Raw genomic sequence first — 5,097 nt, forward strand, 5'->3', positions numbered from 1 at the left:
TGTCTGGTTTCTCAGTTACTCCACCACCCATCTAATCAGTTTCCCCACATTATATTTTTTTTTGTAGCAAATCACTGAAGGTGTTCATTTTTTGGCCTGCTTGGATCCTAAAAGAATAGGTAAGAACACAAAAGCCAAATCTGATAGGCAAAAGAATGGGAAAAGATGTTGACATCCAATTGTATAGAACATTCTTTGAGTAGTTTCATGAAAAGGAAAGAGAGACTTGATGGTAGCTGGAGGGATGGATCTTTTAAACTTGTTTGGTAAGACGTGCTTGTTTTAGGCTGAGGGGAAGATGTCTGAAAAGAGTGAGAGAATAAAAGGTAGATGAATTGAGCTGTGTATGTGTTAAATCACTTCAGTTGTGGCCAACTCTTTGCGACCCTATGGACTATAGCCCACCAGACTCCTCTGTCCATGGAATTCTCTAGGCAACAAAACTGGAGTGGGTTGCCACTTCTCCAGGGGGCCTTCCCAACTCAGGGATTGAAGCTGTGCCTCCTGTGCGGCTCCTGCGTTGCAGGCAGAATCTTTGCCATTGAGCCACCAGGAAATCAGTTGGATTAATGGAATAAGGTCCCAGAAGAAACAGGAGGAGGTAGCGGGTTTTGCAGGATCTGGGTAACAGATTTGATCCAGTTAACAGGGTTTTTTTCCCCCAATGCATCAGATAAAACTGGTAATAGTTCAGTTAGATCAATAGGATCCATCAACAGGGGTATAAATTTATATCATCAGCTAATGGGTTTGACCCTAACCTGAAATTGATATCCTGAAACCAGCAATACAAAGGTAAAGATTAGCTACCTTGTAAAGTGTGTGAAATTTTCTGATGGACTCAGCTTTTCCCAGAAGTTTAAGGCTTTGCTGAGTTTAGAGGTGAAAAGGTAGGTTGGAAGAGAGTGGTGATGGTCTGGAATCCTTCTGTGAGGATTTGGGAGTGAAAACTAACCAGGGATCTCTGAGGGGACTGATGGTAACGCAGAGAACCCAGCTGAGATATTCACAAGGAATTGCATAGTTTATAGTTTGGTTCCCCTCACCCTCAGATTATCAGTTGTGTCCGTTTGGAAGCAGGAGGACAAATCCAGTGTTGCAGTCTTGAGAGATGAACACTGTGGAAGGACAGAACTGCAGGAAATCATAGATGGGAAAGTGGTTTGGATGATCTCTTGGGGAATACAGACAGTATAGCCAGCAGAAAGAATGCACAGAGTCGCAGAGGTGGGCAGGACCGACTTCCCATCCCAGCTAAGGAAACCTAGGCAAGTGACAACATTTCTAAGCTTCAACTCCCTCATCCATAAAGTGAAAATAGGTTATAAGACTGAACAAGAAAACGTATATAGAGTGTAAACTAAAGATCCTCGCACAGAGAACTCAGCCAGTGACAGTGAAAGTGGCCGATTTTCATCAATCGGATCCTTATTCAATTTTGATATGTGTAGATCTCTCTTTGAAGATGAGTCGCAAATCCGCAGCTTCTCTAAAACGCACCATGTCATGTTCCCAAACAAGCCCACTGCAAGTCACTCTGTGACTCTGAACCACACAGGAAGATGCTCATGAGACTCCGATCTACCATCATCTAGAGAGAACAGAGCTGTTGAGAGCTCTGTGTGAAGATTATACTCTATGGGGAATATACACCTCTGGGGAGCCACACAACAAGCACTTCAACTGGAGCACAAAAATGGATCAGGTTGGGAAAGATCCTCCGGGGACTAGTGGCTGAGATTTACAGCTGGTGGGGGCACCTGGGGAAACAATCAGAGATGCATCAGCTAGCAGAACCAGGGTTCCAGTGCGTCTTCCCCACTGCGACTTATTTATCACAGACAAGTATATACAGTGTGATCTCGCTCTGCTGATCACCCAGTGTACTTCTGAACTCTTTGCTTTCTGCCTCCTGACAATTTTTTTTTTACTCATTATCTTCACAAAGAGAAGCAGCTTCCCCACAGAGTCATAATATCTCAAATGGGTCAGAAAACCCACATAGCAAATTTTCATTTGTTCTGACAAGTTGTTAAGGATAAAATTATTGCCTTGAATAAATTTCTTGAAAATAAGCTTGTGACCTGACTTCACATATAAATAACCACCCTGGTTCTTACTTCGATACTAAATAGGAGTTAAGTGAGCTCAACAATACTACACATTTAATTATTTTGCTTGCTCTCAGTGAACAAGAAATGATAAAATCCTCAAATATTTGAAACCCTACACAGCTCAGAATTGCTAACGATCATAGGCTTATTCTTTTAAAGAATTTACTGATAGGAAAATGACACATGTCATCGCTAGTTCCTGGGAAGCAGAGAGAAAACATTCAAAAGGTTTAATGAGCAGATAAAGATAGAAAACTGGTAACTAACATTTCTGGCTTGGGAATATGACCATCTCCAGAAGTGCAACTGGCCAAACCTTCTTACACATGGAAAATACTAAAGCTTTGCCCAGAGTCAACAAATGCCATGTTCTGAGGAGCAGTGTTTTAGGAGACAGATCTGTTAACCATCAGTGGATGTTTTTTACGTTAGCACTCATAGCAGGCAAAGTTAAAGAAGGTTTTGCATACCTGCTTTCCAACAGAAGCCTGAGCTCCCAGCAGGGGAAGGCTGGACTGGCCCTTGGGCCCGAGACAGATAACATAGACACATGCAGTACACAGACAAAGACACACAGCAAAGTTCTTCAAACACTTTCCTTCAGGCTATTTCCCTCTACTTTAGACTCACTGAAGAAAAGCCTGAGTCAACCTCAGGTCAGAGGATTTGACGGAGAAACTTTTTCATTCGGTTTTGTACTGAACGTAGATTTGCCTGTTCAGTCAAGTTGGAATGGCTTGATGGCATTGCCAAGAGCCATCCTCATACTAAAGAAAAGAGTGTACAGAAAGGCAATTTACAAGCAGTCTGACAATGGGCCTAGAGATTATCATAACTGGAGTCAAAGACAGATATCTTATGATATTACTTATATGTGAAATCTGGAGAAGGCAATGGCACCCCACTCCAGTACTTTTGCCTAGAAAATCCAATGGATGGAGGAGCCTGGTGGGCTGCAGTCCATGGGGTCGTTAAGAGTCGGACATGACTGAGCGACTTCACTTTCACTTTTCACTTTCATGCACTGGAGAAGGAAATGGCAACCCACTCCAGTGTTCTTGCCTGGAGAATCCCAGGGATGGGGGAGCCTGGTGGCTGCCATCTATGGGGTCACACAGAATTGGACACGACTGAAGCGACTTAGCAGAAGCATATGTGAAATCTAAAATATGATAAAAGTGAACTTATTTACAAAACATAAAAAAGACTCAGAGATAAAGAAAACAAACTTATGGTTATCAAAGGAGGGGGAGGTAGGGATAAATCACGAGTTTGGGATTAACAGATACACACTACTATATATAGACTAGATAAACAAGGACCTACTGTGTAGCATAAGGAACTGTATTCAATATCTTGTAATACTGAATGGGAAAGATTCTGAAAAAATATATTTTTGTAAATCACCGAGTCACTTTGCTGTCTACCTGAAAATAACACAACAATGTAAATCAACTATACTTCAGTTGAAAAAGGTCTTTCTAATGAGGGACAGCAAAGTCCCTTCATGGTTTGCCAGGTTTACACACTGCATCTTAGTGTCATCCCCAAAAGCTGACGTCTGCTTGATGCTCTGATTAGTGGTATATGCTACACAAGGCCAGCATATTTCTCCAGCAGTGAGGACAGAGTCAGAGACAGCCGCCACTGCACCCTCTCTTGGGTAAAGATACACAGTTCTAATCACACTCCTGCGGGAAAAATGCTACTAACGTTGAAAAGGTGCAACAGAGGGCACACAGAATGACTCAGCGCTTCAACAAGGAGGCACACGTGCTGACCTCACGCTCCTGCTGCAAATCAGCAGTGGTGAAAAGTCCCCACCAAGAGAAGCCTCCCAGAGCCTCTGCTTACAGATCTCAGCATAGGGGAAAATGGTCTTTCCTGATCTCCTGGATTTTAACACCTGCTCTTAAAACCCATTCAAACTAATCCATGTGTCAGTCAAAATCCAATCTTTCTATCCGGTCTCTTCTCAATATTCTGTAACGACTATGTGTGCTCAGTCACTCAGTTGTGTCCAATTGTAGCCTGCCAGGCTCTTCTGTCCATGGAATTTTCCAGGCAAGAATACTGGAGTGGGTTGCCGTTTCCTACTCCAGTAATGACCAATATGGAAAAATAATCTAAAAAAGTATAGATATGTGCATATGTAGAACTGATTCACTTTGCTGTAGAGCAGACACTAACACATTTTAAATGAACTAAACCTACAATTAAAAAAAATCCAATATTTATGTAGCACAAAAAAATGCATCTTGATTCCAACATTTTTATCATTAGAGGGAGGTCAACATATTGCTTTATTTTATTGTTCCTTTATTTTAATATTTGTAATTCTGTATGGTAAAACTTTTTAGTCAGAGGATAATTGCTTCACCACGTTGTGTTAGCTTCTACTGTAAAACAACACAAAACCACTGTATCTATACATATATCCCCTCTCTCGAGGCTCCCTCCCACCATCCCCTCCCTCTAGGTCATCACAGAGCACTCAGCTGAGCCCCCTGTGTTATATAATAGCCAGAATATAAGAAGATATTTATCATATGCTGCAAAGCAGAAAACCAACCCCCAAACCAAGATAGCTGCAGTCTCCTAGAATGTCCCTCTATTATATTTTAGATACGCTGTTACTAACACTGCGCTTTTTTTCTTCCCTTGTTTCCAGCATAACCAGTTCATTGGGTTGGGGGGGGCCAGAAGTGGAGGTGGCAGGGGAGGCACAGACAAGCAAACATTTTGCAAGTGATGCATAGCATGAAGTCAGCCTGCATGAATTTAATTCGCTGTGGCAGTGCAACAATACTGAAAGGGTGTGCTCAATCAGAGTCCTTTTGGATTGTTTCTGACCAAGTAACCTGAGGAGAGTTTCCTCATAAAGCTGCCTTTTTCACACAGCCAGACTTTTGAATCCCACCTGTAAATCACAGATGTCTATGGGGATTTGTCTGTCTTTTCCCTCTCCATCTCTTTTATCTCT

At 42.1% G+C, this 5,097-nt stretch overlaps 1 non-coding gene across 1 annotated transcript; it reads right to left on the bottom strand.

The window, feature by feature from the left end:
* Window positions 1-660: 660 nt before the first annotated feature.
* On the bottom strand, window positions 661-749 carry LOC136145315 (small nucleolar SNORD12/SNORD106). Its single transcript, XR_010658758.1, has one exon. It is a non-coding gene; the product is annotated as a small nucleolar SNORD12/SNORD106 (small nucleolar RNA).
* Between the last annotated feature and the right edge of the window lie 4,348 nt (window positions 750-5,097).

This window comes from Muntiacus reevesi, chromosome 12, assembly GCF_963930625.1.
Source record: "Muntiacus reevesi chromosome 12, mMunRee1.1, whole genome shotgun sequence".
Classification (NCBI taxonomy): domain Eukaryota; kingdom Metazoa; phylum Chordata; class Mammalia; order Artiodactyla; family Cervidae; genus Muntiacus; species Muntiacus reevesi.